Below are 19,159 nucleotides of genomic sequence, written 5' to 3' on the forward strand. Positions count from 1 at the left end.
AGGCCGGAGCCCAGCTCTGTCTGCAGCTCTGGGACTTGGGGGGCTGTGATGGGCCTTCGAGGAGCTTCGGGGCTTGGCTGTGTGCTTATGTTTCTATCTGCCCTGGTTGCCCTCTCTTCTCACCTGTCACCTTGCTGCCACCCGTGGTGGTGGGGGGAAGCTTGGTGCCCCTTTTCTTGGTCTTGTTAAAGTGTCAGCCATGCTGACAGCTGGTTTTGCAGGGCAGTTGCTGGTGGGGTCTTTCCCTCCCATTGACCTATCTGCTACCCTCTATGACTCCTTGTGGGATGGGGGTTTCTGGGGAGAGGGGGCCGGCTCCACCTAATTACCAGGAACTGCCCTGAGCCTCCCCACCTCCCCCCTGCAGGCTTATCTGGTTCCAACCAAAGAGCAGCTGCTGCCGGTGAGGTCTCTGAGTCACTCAGAGGTTCGGGACTGGGTTTAGGAATAGGTGTTGACATAAACAAATAAACATTAGTCAGGATAAGCTCCTGGCTTTCTGCTCAGCCAGGGACCCTGGAAACTCCTCGCTGCATGTTTGGAGACTAGGAAGATGCTCGTCAGAAAACGAATTTTCCTGATGGAGAAATGCTCCAGGGACGTGATGGGGCGTGTTAGAAAATCTGGTGTTTCCTGGCTGTGTGATCTTGGGTAGGATGCTTGGCCTCTCTGGGCCTTCATCGCCTCCTCTGTGAAGCTGGTGATGGTGAAAATTAGATGAGCTGAGTTGTAAAACCCAGTCGGTGATTAGTCCCCCCTTTTGGAACCTGACACAGAGTAAACACTGGACTTAGGTCGGATTTGCGAGGCAGTTTGCTTTTGAGACTGTCCTGTTTTCCAGTTGCTGAGTCAGCTCATGCAGTTCTTGGGACTTCTCTGAGGCTCCAGCTCCTCATCTTTCAATGAGGGGGCGGTCCTTGCCTCGTGCCCCTCACGCGCTTGTTGAGAGGGCCGCATGAGTCAGCGCTGGGAAGGTGCCTGAGAGCTGGACAGCGTGGCCGTGTCTGGTTGAGTTTCACAGCCCTGCGTCAGTGGCTGAGCCTGATTCCTCGGGGAGGGAGTGTGGAGGGGGTGGAGGTGACTGGGCCCAGGACGTTTGTTAGGGTTAAGGCCAGGCGGCATGAGGCATGTTCAGGATGCAGGCAGCGCCGCCTCCCTTTAAAATAGCAGAACGCTGGGGACACGGTGGGTGCCCCCCGCTCTCTGCTCCACCCTGTCCTTCTGAGTGACTTGCTGGACTTTAGAATGTACTGCGTTTGGAGGTTTCTGTGCATGATGTGAATGGTCCAGATCTGAAACACAAAACAAGAAGCCACAAAGGGCCACTTAACAACGGCCCTGTTCACGCCCCCAGGATTAACAGGTGTTACGTGATGCGGCCTGTTTGGTTTGGATCATTGCTTTTGTAGATACTAAAAAAAAAAAGCAAAAAACAACTTGAGATAAAGTGGATGTTTGCAGGGCCACTTCTCCCATTCCATTTCCTTCCCTTCGTAGAAGTACCACTCTTCTGAACTTGGGCTGTAATAGATCACCTTCTTACACTTTGATTACAGATCTCTTTGGAGGGCATTGGAGGCGTCCTTTGTGAATTTAGAATTCTATGGAAGTGGCGGAGTGTAGGGGTGTGATGGCTACAGTTTGCTCTTTCACCCCTTATTATATTTGGGTGATACCACTGTTGTGTCTGATCCTTCCTGCCCCTCATGGTGGATTTTGGGCTGTTTCCAGTTTTTTGCGGCCGTAGGCAGTGTTGGGGTGAGCGTCCCTGCACACGTCTCCAGGGGCCCACGTAGGTGTCCTCAGGGGCGCAGGGCACAGTGAAGGCACACTCTCAGCCTTGCCAAACTGCTGTCCTGTTGGAACTGTTTACCGGGTGTCTCTCTGGGAGCCCATGAAGCCTTTGGGGTCAGGGAGGGTGTGATGCCCTGTATCCCTATGCTGGGTTTTGTTGTTCCTGCAAGAGCCTCGAGAACCAGAGGACGGAGGACAGGGAAAGGAACGCCCGGCTGCTGCTTGTGGGGTTCCTGAAGTCCTTCTCGAGGCTTCCTTTGCTCTCTAGTTAGTTAGCACCACCTCCACGTGGCTTTGAGGTTTCCAAGTTGACATTGCATTTGAATTCAGAGAGCAGTGGCATTTTGCATCTTCCTGAGGATGACAGATGCTTCAATAGCAACAAAAATAATAGTGAAAGGGAAAATTCGGGGAAATTCAGGCTCAGGATGAGGAGACTTTGGTGTGGTGAGTGGCTGAGAAAAGGCTTATGCACACATCTGGCACCCTGTGCTCCCAGGTGTCGGCGTGAGGGGCATGAAGGGGAGGACTCTTTTCTTGCTGCCTGGAGAAGCCAGTGCTTTCCTGATGCTTTTATGGTATAATTTGAGTCTTGTTCTCAAACGTTCTGTGAAGTGGTCAGGTCTAGCATAGCAGGCATAGCAGGTGTCAATGCATAGGCATTGAGGGTACACTGCTTGGGTATTTGTTACACTTTATTGAGTTCCTGTGATGTGACTGAAATAATCCTCCCAGCCACCTCAACAGGTACAAATGCTGAGTCTAACATTACAGATGTGAACGTGGAGGCTCGGATGGGTTCAGACACCCAGTGAGTAAGGCTGGGACTCTGAGCTTCCCTGGGACCTGACCACGTTCCCCAGGCTGCCCGCTCCCTGCCCCAGAAATGTCAAAACGCATCTCAGGAAAAGCCAGGACTCTGATCCCAGGTAGACAGAGGGGGCCCTGCAGGGGGGCTGGCTCTCTGTGCCTGATGGAAGTGATACTAGCCTGCTCTATTTACAGTCCCTGGTTCTCCCGCGGTGTCTCCGGAAGTCATGACCCACTGGCCGGCACTGGGAGAGGACAGGAAGTGGTACCCGGCTCTGCTGGCTTGCCGGGGGCATTTGGTCCCGTGGCCACAGAGGGGAGGGGGCAGGGCAGGCAGGACTGTGGGAAGGAAAAATCCTACGACAAACAAACACTTCAGGTCGTATACTGGGCAGACTCCTGGATTATTACGAGATGACTCAAATGACCAGATTTGGGTCAGGAAGCCTGGACTGCAAAAAGATAATGTGAAATCTTTGGATTTTTCCGGGAGTTCTTGCCATTTGAAAGGATTTTGTTTTCTAAGTTATCAGCCTAGAGATCATGGATTTCGAGTTTTCCAAGGCAGGGGTTTTTGGAGAATGTGAGGAGGGGGGCTGGGGGAAGGGTGGGGGAGGGGTGGGAGCTGAGGGAGAGGAAGATGGGGCAGGAATGGGCACATTCCACACTTCTAGCTTCTTCTGGATTCAGTTTCTCTCCCAGGAACAAGGGGCCGATTCACGTGGCTCCAGTGGCCTTGCTGGCCTGGACTTGGGCCCGTGCCTGCCAGTGACTAAGGAGGAAATGCCATTTCACTGATCCTGCGGCCCCTGCATCCTTCAGGCCATTCTCTATCTTCATTTTGTGGCTGCCTCATCTTTTTGGCATTTGCCTCTTTGCGTTCTTTTCCTGGGTCATCCGCCGCCCGGTGGGAGCTGTGACTCCATGAAACCCAGCCAGACTTCCGTCTTCCCCACACAGCTGGTCTCGGGCGACCTGGGCTTCGTGTTTTCAAGACGGTCGGCAGTTTGGAGAGTTGGACCTTGTTCCTCGTGCCTTGTCAGTCCTGTAGGGTTCCAGGCAGCTCTTAATCCGAGGTGGGACTTCTGGTTAAAAATGTCTAGGTGGAATTTTCAGGTGGGAGAGCCGCCTCTGTCCAAGGGCCATTGTCACAAGGCCATGAAGCGCGCCACCATCACCAGTGGTGAGAGGAGGTGGCAGATCTGGGCCGCTCTCCACCCTCTCCGTCGCCACTGGTCTTGGCTTTAAACCCAGCTGCGGGGGCTGCAAGGCCTCCCGGCTTCCCTGGCATAGCCGGTTGCTCTGTCCTCTGTGCTCTTTTCTCTGATGTGCTTCTGCCCTGTGGGTCTGTCCCTGCCAGGAGCCCGGGAGCGTTTCTGGTGGGAGGGCCAGGTTTTGGCTCCCCTTGTATTCAAAGCCCTTAAGGTGGGGCCAGTTCATGTTTGCGGATGAATGCAGAGCTCTCCAGAGACCTGGTTGAGACTTTTCAAAATTAAAGGGGATGGGATCCCACAGGCCACTTTCCCCTTTGCATACCAGTCAGATAATCAGTGGTTATAAATGGATGTCTGCTGTGTTCTCAGGGTCGGTCCTAGAAAGATGTGCCTCCCCCTCTCTAAATCGTATGAAACAGCAGGGAAATAGTCTTAGAGGTGTTTAATAAAGTGGTGTGTCTTACAGTGAGGAAGCCTGCATTTGCATCATGGCCTTGTTACTTACGAGCCAGTGACCCTAGATGGGGGCACTTCTCTGAGCCTCAGTTTCCCCAGCTGCAAAATGGGAGCAATATGAACACTACCACCACCACTCCACTTGCACTCAGGGGATGGCCTCCATGAGCGGGCGCATGCGTGTTTAATGTGAGGAGGGAGCTCTCTGGGGAGTGATGCAGGGACACTGTTTTTCATATATGAGCTCAGTGGGTGGGATGAACCTTTCAGAACCACTGGGGTTCTGCTGGGGGTCAGTGCTGTCCTTAGGGGGCCTGGTGTGCAGAGCGGGTGTGGGAGCCCGGGAGTGAGGAGGCCTGTGTGGTGGAAAGCCGGGCAGTGGGCAGCGCCTGCAGAGACACAGGGACTGCCCTTGGGAGGCAGTGACCAGCCATCTGGAGTGGAGGATTGTGGGGAAACTGTTCTGCCAAAGGATTTTGGAACCAGACAGAAGCAGGGTCTTCTGAGCTCTTTCTCTTCTAGGATTGCTGGTGTATCAGACCTGCAGTGGCTACGGTGGCCACGGTGGTCACTGAGGCCGGATTCACTGTGTGCCTGCAGCGTGAGAATGGGATGCAGTTTTTCTAAGTGGGGCCTGGTGGAGGGTGCAGAGGCTGTACATGTGGGCGGGTCAGCCCCGAGGGTCCTGCGCACCATGTCCATCCTCGCCCCTTTCTCAAAGGTCAGCTCTGCTACATTAGTGCTGGAGGAGACACTGGTGTGCGAGTGTCCTGGCCTTGGTGGGTTATGGAGGGAGGAGGATTGGGGTGATGGGGGCCAGGAGGGGATCGGCGAAAGGTGTGAAGTGATGAAAACATGCAGGAGGAAGTGATGCTTTTGAAGCTTATTTTTGCTTCTTAACACATTTCCCAGCTCTGCAACCTACTCTGTTGCCTGGGCCTCTCTGAGCTTTGGTGTCCTGATCTGCAAACTGGGGGTAGGGACCTCCGTTTTTGTGGGGCAGGTGCGAAATCCTGACCTGAAATGGGATTTGGGAAGTTGACAAAGAAGGCTGATCCCTGCCTCTTTGCTTAACTGCTCTCTGTTGCTGGTAAATCTCTGTTTTGGATCGACACCCCATGAAGTCCATACCAGTCAGATCAGCAAAATCAAATGGCTTCCTGAACATAGGAATTAGATTAGTAACTAATAATGAGAGTTGACGTTCATCTAGGGCTTGTTAAGTCCTGGCAGTGCGCATCAGGCCTCATCTGTTATATGATTTAATTCTCGCAATCATCCTAGGATTGCAGCGCTCTAATTAGCCCCATTTTACAGATGAGAAAATCGGAGGATCAGAGAGGCTCAGTACAGTGTCTGGGGTCACACAGCTAAAAAGTGCCTGCGTTGGTATTCCAGCCCCAGCAGTCTGGTTCCAGAGCTGGTGCTGTTAACCACTGTACTAGCCTGCCAGGAGGAGGGAGAGAGGTGACAAAGCATGTGTGTGTGTGTGTGTGTGTGTGTGTGTGTGTGTGTATGTGTTAGAGGGCAATAGGGGTCACTGTAAGGCATTCTCGTGCTAACAAATTGGTGGGGCAGGCTTGCTTGCAGAAGCTCGGACAAACAACACAGTTGAGGATTCTGGAATGGAGGGGGCTGTGGGCTTCCTCAGCCTCCTAAGCCCAGGGCCCGCGCTGTGAGGGTCGGGGGCAGGCTGGGCCTCCGGGCACCCACCTGCTCCTCTACCTGCTCTGCACCGTGCCGGACGCAGAGGAGGCCCGACAGCCTGACCTCCCCGTCTGGGCTCCGCCTCTGCCCAGCTCCTCTCAGGAACTCGTCCCTCTGGCTGACAGCCAGGGCCCTTTGTTCTGGACGTTGCTTTCTCGGGCCTGTGTTAGTTGAGTGGACCTGGGTGCATCTGTATTGGGGACACCCCCCCTCTCCCCGGAGTGCTGCCTGCTGCCCAGAGTCCTCCGGGCCCACACAGCAGAGCAGAGTGGCCACCGCCCCCGGCTGCCAGAATTAACCTGCAGGCCTGGTGGAGGCTCGCCAGGGCCCAGCCCCGGGGCCGTGGACCATGGAAGTGACCAGCCGCTGCGAAGTGCAGAGCTGGAGCCCTGGGGAGACGACAGTCACGTGCAACAGGCTCCTGCAGGCTAGGCCCTGCTTGGGGCTCCTTAGATCTTGTCATTAGTACAACCCCTACGTATTTACTGTTTTACCGACAGGAGCCCGAGGCCCAGGGAGGTGAAGGAACTTGCCCAAAGGCACAGCCGTAGAGCCGGAGCCCAGCCCCAGCAGCATCTGCGGGTGTGCTGAGCAAGCATGTCCTGCTCTGGGAAATCGAATGTCTGTTGCGACCCAGGGTCAGGGCTGCAGGGGACCTGCTGGCTCCATCCAGGTCTCAGATTCCTCTTATCTTTAAGCGAAGACAGAAAGTGCGGCTTTCCTTCCCGTAAACTGTTTTAACTGAACCTCACCACAGGTCCCTGGGTGGAGCTGGTTTCAGGATGGATAAAGAATGGGCGCGGCTGGGTGCTGGGTGTTGGCGGGTGGGAAGGGGGCGGGGATGCAGCTGACCTTTGGAGGAGGCTTGGATTTGAGCGCCCCTGGATGGGTGAGCCTTGGGCCTTTGGCCATCTCTTCATTGCCTTGAGGGGAGAGTCCAGTTCCTCAGATCCTGCCTGTTTTTAAATTCTGTGACCCTGCAGTTGGAGCCTTTGAAGCTGGGACTCAGCTCGCTGTGCAGAAATCTATACGAAACACATAGTTTAGGAAAAAGGATTATCTGTTTCACTGAGGGTTATGCAATCCTAATAGCTAAATTTTTGAGCAGTTCCCCAGGCGTCTTTACACGTGTCGATCCATGAGACCCACACAGCTATGAGATCAATACTATTATCACCACTCCCATTTTACAGATGAGGATACTGAGCTCCAGGGGAGTTAAGTCATCTGCCAGAGATTCCCTCAGCCAGCAAACGGCCGAGTGGGAATTTGAACCCAGGGAGAGGCTTGCGGTGTCCTGAAGGTGACACTCTGCTGGGTTGTAACGCTGCACTCAGGGAGGGGCGTCCAGCCTTCTGGAGCTGACGCTGCCCCACGTTACAGGAGAAGTGAGATGAGGAAACACGGCTCCGAGCAGTTAAGGGATTTGCCAGAATTCAGCAGGTTGTAAATGGTGGCATTAGGACGGAACCCAGGTCCACTGACTCCAAATACAGGGTCACTCTTATACCCTCTCCTTTCTTCCTGACTTGGAGGCTCAGCTCACGTCACCTCGTCCAGCCAGCCTTTCTGTGCAGCTGCCTGTGCTCTGCTGGTTTGGAGCGGATGGTTTCCCCAGCATCCTCCTTGTCAGCCCCTCAGGGTCAAGCACAGCATCCTCCTTGCTTCTGCTTGCCAGCACCTCCATTCAAGCTTGGGTTCCCTCTGCACGTAGATGATCAGAAAACGTGGTTCATTGAGCCAGGCCCATTGTGTGCCCTTTGGTTCTGGGAAGCCACACGGTGTCCAGATGAATGCCGGGTGACGTGTGACTGTGGCCACTCCCCCCCCCCCTTTTTTTTTCTTTTCATTGCATTGGGTCTTCGTTGCAGTGCATGGGCTTCTCAGTGTGGTGGCTTCTCTTGTGCGGACCACGGGCTCTAGGCGTGTGAGCTCGGTAGTTGTGCACGGGCTTAGTTGCTTCGTGGCATATGGGATCCTCCTGGACCAGGGATGGAACCCATGTCCCCTGCATTGGAGGCGGATTTGTAACTACTGTACCACCAGGGAAGTCCCCACTTTCACCTCTTTGGTGAAGGTGTTTCCATGGGGCATGCCAGCCTGAGACCCCATCAGGGCACTGCTGCTTGGGTGGGTCTCCTCTGCCCCATGGGTGGTCTGTACTCCGTGCCAGGTGCTGGCAGATTCTGCCAGGTTTGGGGCCTCATAAAGCTCTCCAGCCTGGAAGCATTTCCTTCTGCTCAGCCTAACCCTCTCCCCGCTGTGCACATTTCCTTCTCTCTGCCATGGAAATGGGAACCAGCTGGCCACCGATTCCTTGAAATCACCTCATCAGCTGCCCCAAGCAGAGTGAGCCCCAATAAGGGTGTTTTGTCACCCCCAGTCTTCCCTCTCTTGTCCTCTAACCTTCCCACCAGGTCCCGCTCTCCGGGCCCTTTTAACCATATCTCTGCTCTCCCTGGGCCTTCTCCTGAGACTCCAGCAGCTGCGTCCTCCCCCAGCCCCTGCCTGTCTGTGGGGCCCATCACCACCAGGTCTCTAGGCCTGAGGCAGCATAGGATTTTGCCACACCTTTGCTCAGACTGCAGAGGACTCAGTCACAAAGACTAAAAACCCAATTTTACAATGAACAAAGGACTTGAATACACATTTCTCCAGAGAAGATATGCAGATGGCCAGCAAGCACATGAAAAGATAGAAATGCAAATCAAAACCATGAGATATCCCTTCTTAATGCCTACTAGGATGGCTTTACTAAACAATAGCAACAGCAACAACAAACAAATGCTGGCGAGGATGTGGACAAATTGGAACCCTTGTGCGTTGCTGGTGGGAATGTAAAATTGTGCAGCCATCATGGAAGACAGTTAAGTGAAATATAGAACTGCCAGATGGCCCAGCAATTCCACTCTTAGGTATTACTCAGGGGAGTTGAAAGCATATGCCCATGCAAAAACTATACCCGAATGTTTATAGCAGCACTGTTCACAACAGAAGGTGGAAACAACCCAAATGTCCATCAATGGATGAAATAAATGGATAAACAAAATGTGTGTGTGCATGTATATATACCTATATATACATGCATGTATGTACCTATATATACATGCACACACACGATGGAATATCTATATCTATATATATACACACACACATATATATATTTATATAAAATGGAGTATAGTGGAATATATGTTGCATAACCTATCTAAACACACACACATACACACAATTACATGTTATTCAGCCATAAGAAGGAGTGAGGTACTAACACGTGCTACAACACGGATGAACCTGGGAAACATTATGCTGGGTAAAAGAAGCCAGACACAAAGGATCACATATTCTATGATTCCACTTATATAAAATATCCAGAATAAATCCGTAAAGACAGAATGCAGATGGTGGTTGCTTGGGGTGGGAGGCAATGGGGAGTAACTTAGGGGGTATGAGGTTTTATTTTGGGGTGATGAAAATATTTTGGAACTAGAGGTGATGATTGCATGACATAGTCATTGTACTAAACACCACTGAATTGTATATTTTAAAATGATTCGTTTTATCGTATGGAATTTCACCTCAGTTCAAACAAACAAACATGGTGGCATTGCAGGTCCCCTTAGGTAAAAAGAGGAAACGAGGGGCACTAGATTCATGCCAAATACTGTGTCTGACACCTGATCCCACTTAATTCTACAGAGAAGGGATGGGCCCTGTTATAACCATTTCGCAGATGAGAAAGTAGAGGCTTGGCTAGGGCACTCAGTTTACAGTGGCCCAGACACAAGTGGACCCAGAGTTTGTCTGACTCTGACCTGCCTTTGATCACTTTTCTATGCTCCTTCTCGGCAGCACAGAGCCTTTTGTGTTGTTTGTTTTAGATTCTAAGCCCTGTGGACGGACTGCACTGACCCCCGAGGGGCTCAGCTCTAGGTCCATTTGTGAGATGCCTGCCCTTTGCTTCGCCCATAGCCAGCTCCCTTGAGGTCCAGCCTGCTCTGGCCACTTGCCTACAGGGATCTTTTTCTAACATGGACTCCTCACATCCCTCACAGCATAGCTGAAAGAAGACAGAAGATGAGGGTTTGAGTCACGGTTTTACTATGTGATCTCATGGTTGAGTCTCCTAACCCCTCAGGGCCTCACTTTCCCTAAATGTACAGTGGGAGAGCATGAGAACACCCACTTCATGTCCTTCCTGGGTCATCCATGCAGGGCAAGTGCTCTGAGAATGGAAAACACTATATGGATGCAACACATGGAAATGATCACTCCTTGAGTCAAGTTCAAGCTTCTTGCATATTCAGCAGAGAACAGACCTGAACTCTAAAATCCAGCACAGGAGCAAGTGGCTGGTGCTCAACAATGATTTGTTGCACAAACAATTCAATGAATGAGCAGTAGGCAGTCGGGGATCTCAGTCGTGGACGTGGTCCGGGAGTTAGACTTGCAGTTGTCCTTTGTATGCACTCAGCCCAGGACTGAACGCACAGCAGATCGTCAGGAGATAGACCTGAATTGATTTGTCTGTACAGGCGTACGTCGTTCTATTGCACACTGTAGATGTTGCGTTTTTTACAAACTGAAGGTTTGAGGCAAGCTGCGTCGAGCGAGTCTGTTGGTGCCACCTTTCCCAACAGCATTCGCTCATTTTGTGTCTCTGTGTCACATTTTGGTAATTCTCGCAACATTTGAAACTTTTTCATTGCCATTATATTTGTTCTGATGATCTGTGATCTGTGATCTTTGATGGTTACTATTATAATTTTTTGGTTTTGTTTTGTATTTTTAAATTAAGGTACATACTTTTTTTTTAAGACATAATGCTATTGCACGCTTAATAGACGACACTGTGGTGTAAACATAACTTTTATATGCACTGGGAAACCAAAAAAATTCACGCGACCTGCTTTATTGCCATGTCGCTTTATTGCTGTGGTCTGGAACCAAACCTGCAACATCTCTGAGGTGTGCTTGTGTTTATTCATAACCAAGCTGGAGATGGGAGATTTTGCCCCAGTCTCTGGGTTTTGGCTGCTTTTTCTTTCATAGCAGGAATTATTTCAGGGAGATGGGACGGAGGAAGATCCGAGTGCTCTGCTTTAGTCCCTGCTCACCCTGAAAAGGGCAGAACTGGCATTCCTAAGCTTGCCTTGTAACGGTGGGAGACTTCTTCTGCTCTGATTCCATTACACTTTGAGGAGCAGGGAGCCTGACATGGTGCAGGCAGTGTCGGCCCCTCTCCACGCACAAGTCAGGAGAGCCTGAGTGTCATCTTGGTTCCCACAGCAGGATGGATTGCATTTATTCTTGCCAACTTAGGCTGCCCAACAGCCTTAATGGTGCTGGGAATTCGCTCACCTCAGTCATGTGACCTTGGCAAGGCCACATGTGTTGGAGTCTTAGTTTTCACATCTGCCAGTTGAGGAGTGGGGATGAGGCTTACAGGAGCTCTCAGGCCCCTTCTGGCCCCAAAGTTCATGATTCTGGCTGTCTACAGTGGGCGTGTTTCCTAGCCTCAGCTTCTGTCTCTCTTCCCCTTTTCTGCCTGTACCTCCAGCCATCCATCTGCTATCCACCCACCCACCCACTTTTACTAAGCAGCTCCCTTGGACGTGGCATAATGCCAAGTCCTGAAGCTACAGAGAATAGTAAAACCGGGTCCCTGGCCTTACACGCTCACAGTCATGAGCGGGACAGGGATGCTTAAATAAAAGAGGACAAAGAAATGTAATGAGTGCTGTGGTCCAGAAAGGCGCAGGCTGGTCTGCTAGCAACAGAGGAGGCCAGCAGCCTCTCCTTAAGATCCTTTCACGAGGACTGTAGGCTCCGTCTGCAACAGCTTCAGGACGGGCTTGTCTCAATGTGGGGGAGCAGTGTCGGTGACGACCTCAAGTGGCCCCTTTCGGCCACAGGAATCTGTGAAGCGGAGTTCTCAATTGCCGGCTTTTGCTGGAGAAGAGGGGAAGAAAGAAAGAAGGAAGAAAGAGGGGCCGGTCGGCCCTCCTGTGCACGTATATTTGTGGTCCCAGCCCTCCGTTTCCTGGGGCTGCAGGCTGTGTGTGTGGGGGGCGCGGTGGCTTGGCCGGTCCCGGGGACCACCGTTTGTTGGCAGCGCCCTCCCCGTGCCGTGGTGACGGCAGGCCCGGACAGACCTCCTCTCTGTCCCGTGTGTCAGCATCCTGTGGCGAAGGGCAGAGTGGAGCCTGTGTTTCCGACAGCCCCCATCCCTCAGAGTGATCCCGAGGATGCAGTGATTCCGAGGGCGACGCTGGCATTTGCCCCTCATCCCCATCCCCCGCAAGGGAGATTGCGGACAAGGCCGCTTTTCTAATAAGCAGCCTCTGCTTGCCTGGTAGGAGATGAAAGGCTGTGTGTGAGAGTGGGTAATTTGGGGTTTTCCTGATGAAAGCAGCTGACATTTGTTCGGACCTCATGCTCACTGCAACCCTGCCTTTCATCTCTCCTCTCAAAGCCCAGTTCATATTTGGCCTGCATCCGGGGCGGGCAGTGCCACCGGAATTGAGTTGGGCCAATGGGGAAGTATAAAGGAGATGGCAGAGTGACCCTCACAGGCTGTGGATGGTTTTGTGGAGGCCGCAGGGCAAGTTTGACTTTCCTGGTGGATGGGGCCGGGGGTGCGGCGGTTCCCATTGGTAGCAACTTGTGTGTGGCTCTTCCTGGTGGGGCCGTGGAAAGAGCGTGCCCTTTGGTGTTGGGTAGGGCTGGCTGGATTTGAATGCTGGTTTCTCCCCTTACTCACTGAGTGAGTGTAGGAGGTTTATCCTCTCTCATCTGTGTCAATAGGAATATTACCACCGACTCCAGTGGTCTTTACGACTCACCTTATACACCGGCTGAAGCCCAGGAGACTCTCAGAAGTGTTCACTGGTTTCTACCCTAATTGATGACCTTGACCCATTGTGCTCTAGGCATTGGAGGACTGGAACGAGGACTTGCATTATTCACTGCGTTCTCCGTACAGTGCCTGCCACGTAGTAGGTCCTCTGTGATTGGCAAATGGCAAATGGGTCCATGAAGGAAGCAGTCTTTGCTTATGCCACTTGTAGAGCTCTTCTGGCTTTGCAGAGAGAGAGGGAAGGAGGGAGGGAGAGAGAGAAGGGGAGTGTGTGTGTGTGTGTGTGTGTGTGTGTGTGTAAAACAACCAAGAGTTAGGCCTTGTAACTTGAGTCTCTGAAATACGCTAGGTTGTATAAACTTCCCCATGTGCATTCCATTTATTTATTTGTCTGTTTGTTTGTTTATCTGTTATTGGCTACATTGGGTCTTTGTTGCTGCACGAGGGCTTTCTTGAGTTGTGGAGACCAGGGCCCACTCTTCGTTGTGGTGCAGTGGCTTCTCTTGTTGCGGAGCATGGGCTCTAGGTGTGCGAGCTTCAGTAGTTGCAGTGCACAGGGCTCAGTAGTTGTGGCTCGTGGGCTTAGTTGCTTTGCGGCATGTGGGATCTTCCCGGACCAGGGATCAAACCTGTGTCCCCTGCATTGGCAGGTGGATTCTTAACCACTGCGCCACCAAGGAAGTGTCCCCCCCCCCGCCCCCCGCCATGTGCATTCCTGATGTAAGGAGCAAACGATTCATTCATAAAACCCAGGCAGCAGTCCTATCTAATTACCTGTGAGATATGTTGAACCCCCAGTTGTAGTAACCTGGCTTCCCGTCTGTTCCATCAGCCCTTGAATAACTCCACTGATGAGGTGCTCACTGCCCTTGAAAAGATGGTGTTAACAGTTCTAATGGTCCTCCCTCTCCCAAGGCATGGGTGTTCTGTCCCAGCTCTCTGGGTTCTGATCCTTGGGACCCTTTGATGCAACAGACCCCTCTCACAGATAGCTTTCAAGTTAATGAAGGCAGATGCCATGTCCTTTCTGAGTCTTCTCCTCCATTGGGTTAACTACCTACCTAACTGGGTGGCATGAGTTATGCCACTTGACCTTGAGCCTCTGTTTCCCCAACTCTTGAGCGTTATTTAAGGATGAAGCTGAATGGCCTCATCTACATTCAGCACACAGGATGTCCTGGGTGTACCTTCTCAGCCGGCCGAAGAGCTGAAAGGTCCCTGAGTTCCTCTTTGATGCTGATGATTTTAAGAAAGGGAAGGGAATCAGGTAGCAAACCGATTTCCTCTTCTTAACTCTCTAGTCTGGAAAGTTACTTATTTAGTGACACTGTGTCAGTTTGTCTGGGTTTCAGGAGGTGGCCCTTGGAGACTGAGTGCTTCTCCCTCCCTTTGTGAAATTGTCTGAGGGGGGCCTTCCTGTCACTGCTCAGGCGCAGTTGGAGACAGGGGCACAGGGCAGTGGAAAGGCCACTAAACTGAGAGCCTGGGGATCGGACGTCTTGTCTCTGTTCCACCTGGAAGAGCCTCTGTTCAGGGTTTTCCCCTCTCTGAGCCTTTTCTGTTCAAGGTGTGTCTTGGCCTTTCCAGGCCCAGCAGTGTGGGTGCCTTGGGAATCTCTAGGAAGGTAGGAAAGTGGAAAGAAAGCCCCCAAGGCCTCACTTATAAGCCCACCGTCCTGTTTTCAGGTTTCTCTCCCCTCTCCTTCTGCACTGCCCTGCAGGCCAGCAGTTGGGGGAGTCTCTGACTCTCAGGCCATCTTCCACGAGCTTCTGCAGGCCCGGAGCGCTCTTGGACCAGTCCCCGCACAGGAAGAAGCATCTCTAGACAGGGTTAGATCCAAACCCCCTTGGCCTGACACATCTGCCCTTAACTCTAAACCCAGCCTCATCTCTTGCCCCCCTCCCCCCGCCCCCCACTGGCATTCATGCTTCAGCCACACAGAAGTTCAGGGCTCCTTCCTATCTGTGTTCCTGCAGACAGATTGCACAGCGAAGCAGAAGTCATCATAACACAAAGTTGTGTACTTATAAACTCACTGCTCACATCTAGCCCACCCACATCTGACGATAATCAGTCATTTACTGATTGCCAGATGTTGTAAACATCTGTCAGTCCAGGGTAAGGGTAGCAGAAACTCTTAACTGACCTCCATTTGGCTTCCTCGCTGCCCATACCTTTTGCACAGCAAACCAAGCAAGACCCCAGGCTCACTGAAAGCTCAGGGCTGGTAGGCTACTCACAAGCCCAATTTTCCCAATTCAAAGCTTTGCTCTGCCCCACCAGCTGTGTGACCTTGGGCCAGTTAAATAACCTCTCTGTGCATGTATGCTTTATCTGTAAAATCAGACTAATACCAGTCCCTACCTTCCAGGGTGATTATGGCATTAAATGAGTTAATACATGTGAAGGCTTAGAACAGTGTTTCTTGGCACAAGGTAAACACCTGTTAAATGTTAGCTATTGATACTGGTGTGCCCGCAAGGCTTTTACCACCCCCTGATTCATGTGCTGGCCGAAAGTGAATTGTGTTTGTAATTACATATTACATAAACTGATGAGAATTGAGCTGTTGTGTGAAAACTAAGTTTAGTACTTTGGAAGGCATGGATAACGTTGATTTGCTAAAAAATTGTCACCAAATCACTTAGAGGCAAAACAGCAGTAAAAATTAGGAAGAAAAAAATTGTAAAACTCTAAGGAAGCTGTATTCCATATGTTTTGCAGATGACTCACTTTTGCACTACTTTAAAGAAATGGAAATCAGAAATTGTAGAATCGTGAGTATATATATTTCGCAAGAAAGACCATCTGCGTCCCTGGTCTGTGGGCCAAAGAAAGACCCTGCCTTTTGATTGGCTCATCAATGTGCAGCTATAATAAAATATCTAAGTGTCTGTCCTCTGTATGGTTGCCCACTTTTTCACGGGGCACTGGGAGACATGGCACTGGGAGAGTCAGGTGACAGGGCTTGTTCTATCCAGCGTAGATCCACCGCCAGAAATTGCACATCTTGCCCAGACTGCAGAGTTTTCCCCATGCAGACGAAGGTGCTGTGGGCGGGCTGCTTGAATCATGAGCACTTACCCTGAGCCTCCCACGTGCCAGGCATTGATCAGTGTCTGCTATACCAAGGGTGACACAGGGAGTGGCTGGCAAAGTGGACACAAGTTCCTGCCCTCGTGGGACCTCACGGTGGGCTGGGGGGAAACTGGAGATGGAACTAATGGGTAAATTTCAGGTACTTACCCCAGTCATATGCTCTAAGGGAAAGAGAAGCAGGAAGAGACTTGAGTCCTGCTGTAGGAGAAGGCTTCGGGGACCCTGGCAGAATCGGACTGGCTAACAGTGGAAAAGAGAAAGAAATGATCTTGACCCGCTAGGCACAGTAAGAGAATGATTGTCAAATCCAAACAATGAATGGATTAATTAATGGGAACATTAATGAAGTCCTGAAGGGTCTTTTGCAAACAATCCTTTTAATCATGAGGAGTGAAGGAAGTTTCTATTTTGTGAGAAAACTTGTGCTAAAACAACCTAAGTATTATATTCATTCATTCTTTTTTTTTAATTGAAGTATAGTTGATTCATTTCATTGTTTTAGGGGCCTAACACTCAGAGCAGAGTTTAAAATGATAACTTCAAGTTCAAGTATAGGACAGACAAAGCTTATTTTATATCTAGAATTAGTTATTGATATATTACATGCATATAATGTATAAAGATAAATTAATTTATGAATATAGAATATTTTCTATTTAGATCTGTTTCCTTTTTCAAGATAAAGTCTTCCCCCTAGACAGGCTATAAGACAAGTGACATGAGTGGTCCAAGGCCACAGCCAAATGAAAGGTGGAGCCGGGAGTCTGAAGCAGGTGGTGGCAGTTTGTGTTTTCAAGATAAAGTTCCTCCCTCCCCATGATACACACATACCCTAAATATCTGGACCTTATTATTTTAAGTGGCTTCACCTCAGGTGGCTTTTTTCTGGGTCCTCTTCGCCATGCGGTCCCAGGTCCCCAGGTCTTTGCTTCCACTGTTCCCTCTTCCCAGCTTTGCACCTCTCAGCTTCCTTCTTACCCGGTCACTGCATTCATCAGAGACCCGCCCCCAAGTGTCTGGCTCACATGCAGGGGAGAGCCCCTGTACACTCATGTCCCCAGGGCTCCGCACTGTCCACCGGAGGGACAGGGCAGCAGGCTGGCCCTCCCTCTCCCTTGACTTCTGGACCGACCTGGGGAAAACAGGATGGGTGGGGATTCCTAGAATGAATGGCGAAGGCGGTTTGGAGATTCTGGCGAAGCTGTTCCCCGGTGCAACAGGCAATGCAATCTCTGTGTATTAGCCTCTCTCCCAAGGATCCAGGCCCCAGAGGAGTCATGGGGTCCCGGAGCTGGGGAACACTAGCGGCGCCTCCCCACCCTGCATTTTCCCGGCAATGTGAAGAGTGCCTGACGTGTGTTTTGGGCAGCGTTTTGTAGCCTACAAAGAACATTTCCTCCCCTGTCTTGTTTATGCTCATGTGCTGATTAGGCCACTGATGAGGGCAGGGACAGTGACCGGAATCGCCAAAGGTCACAGCCGGGTGAGGGCAGAGCCAGGAGTCGGAAGCAGGTGGTGGTGGCGCCCTCATCGTCGCCGTAACGGTACCTCCTAGGACCGTCTTACTAACGCTCAGAAGTAACTCCGGGAGGCAGGGGGGCCCTTCGGGCGTCTTTCACCGTGGGGAGAGCTGAGCGGAGCAGGTTGAAACGGGAGGCGAGGCCCCGGAGTTGCCTGCGAACATTTGCCCTCATTGTTCAGTGTTCCGATCCGAGCTGCCTGGCACCGGGGTCCGTCAGCCAAGCAGGAGGGGGACGACCCTAGGGACGCCCCAGGAGGCTTTCCTTATCTGCACGTGCCTCTCGCCACCCTGGTTTGGAGCCCCCCATCCCTTTCTGTGAGGGCAGACCTCGACCCCCCAGCACCCCACTTTCTCAGGAACTGCTCATAGTCCAGTAAGAGCCAAGCCACCTGCGGCGTGTGGTGGAAAGGGCTATTTTGTCTTATTCCGCGGGCGCTGGGGAAGAGGAGACTAAACACGGGAGACCCCTCCCACCCTGCGGGCACGTTGAGGAGGAGGAGGCGGCGGCGGCGGGGCTGGAAGGTGAGGCCTGGTGAGTTTCAGGCTTCCCCAGCGCAGCGCTTCCCTGTGTTGTATAATCAGCTGTCACCTCCCCATTTCCCTGCATCGGGATTCGCAAGCGCAGATCAAACATTAAACAAACAGTGACTGCTTTATAAATATTTAACTCCCACTGTTTAGGAACTTCGCGGGGCAGGAGACACAATAAGAGTTTCCTGCTGACTGTTGCCTGGTCCCTCTTTAGTGGCATTCGATTCTAAGGATCAGAGTGTTTTGGGGGGCAGGGGACAGCAGCTGTGCTGAAAGCCATTTAGCCAGAAGAATTGCAGATGGTGGTGTCTTCTTTCTCTTGGGTGAGAGGGTGTTTGGGGACTTGTTCAGACCTAGCATGCTGTATTCCAGAAGCCACCAGCTAACATTTCTGTAGAGTGGTGGGAACCCATCACTGATGGTGTTAACTGTCATTCCTTCGTACGACAGCAAAACTTTTCCTTCCTTCCTTTCTTTTTCTTTCTTTCTTTCTTTCCTTCTTTCTTTCTTTCCTTCCTTCTTTCTTTTTCTTTCTTTCTTTCTTTCTTTCTTTCTTTCTTTCTTTCTTTCTTTCTTTCTTTCTTTCTTTCTTTCTTTCTTTCCTTCTTTCTTTCCTTCCTTCTTTCTTTTTCTTTCTTTCTTTCCTTCTTTCTTTCTAGATATTTATGTTTGTTTGTTTGTTTTGGCTGCACCAGATCATAGTTGTGGCATGCAGGATCTTCAGTTGCAGCATGCAAACTCTCAGTTGTGGCATGCACGTGGAATCTAGTTCCCCAACCAGGGATCGAACCTGGGCCCCCTGCACTGAGCATGGAGTCTTACCCACTGGACCACTAGGGAAGTCCCTTCCCTTTTTTTTCCTTTCTTTTTTTCTTTCTTGCTTTTTTTTAATTTTTCTTTTAAGTAACAGCTTTATTGAGACGCTATTCACATACCCTACAAGTCACTCATTTAACGCGTACCATGGAGTGGTTTCAGTATATTCCTGGAGTTGTGCAGCCATCCCTGCAATCCATTTTAGAACATCTCATCACCCCAGAGAGAAGCCTTGTATTCATTAGCAGTCACCCCCAGCTCTCCCATCCCTAGGAAATCTACTTTCTGTCTCTGTGGATTTGCCTGTTTTGGACATTTCATAGTAAGAAGCTTGTTTCATTTAGCACAATG

At 51.2% G+C, this 19,159-nt stretch overlaps 1 long non-coding RNA gene across 11 annotated transcripts in view; it reads left to right on the top strand.

Annotated features, from left to right (window-relative positions):
- Positions 1-19,159, top strand: part of LOC130853477 (uncharacterized) — a 191,423-nt gene that overhangs the window by 35,569 nt on the left and 136,695 nt on the right. The window contains exon 3 of one of the 11 annotated variants that reach the window (XR_009053785.1): positions 15,565-15,617. The exons of the other annotated variants lie outside the window; for them this stretch is intronic. This is a non-coding gene — a long non-coding RNA (uncharacterized LOC130853477). The remainder of the gene's footprint in view (positions 1-15,564; positions 15,618-19,159) is intronic. 11 annotated transcript variants of the gene reach the window in all.

Source organism: Hippopotamus amphibius, chromosome 5 (genome assembly GCF_030028045.1).
Source record: "Hippopotamus amphibius kiboko isolate mHipAmp2 chromosome 5, mHipAmp2.hap2, whole genome shotgun sequence".
NCBI classification, from domain to species: domain Eukaryota; kingdom Metazoa; phylum Chordata; class Mammalia; order Artiodactyla; family Hippopotamidae; genus Hippopotamus; species Hippopotamus amphibius.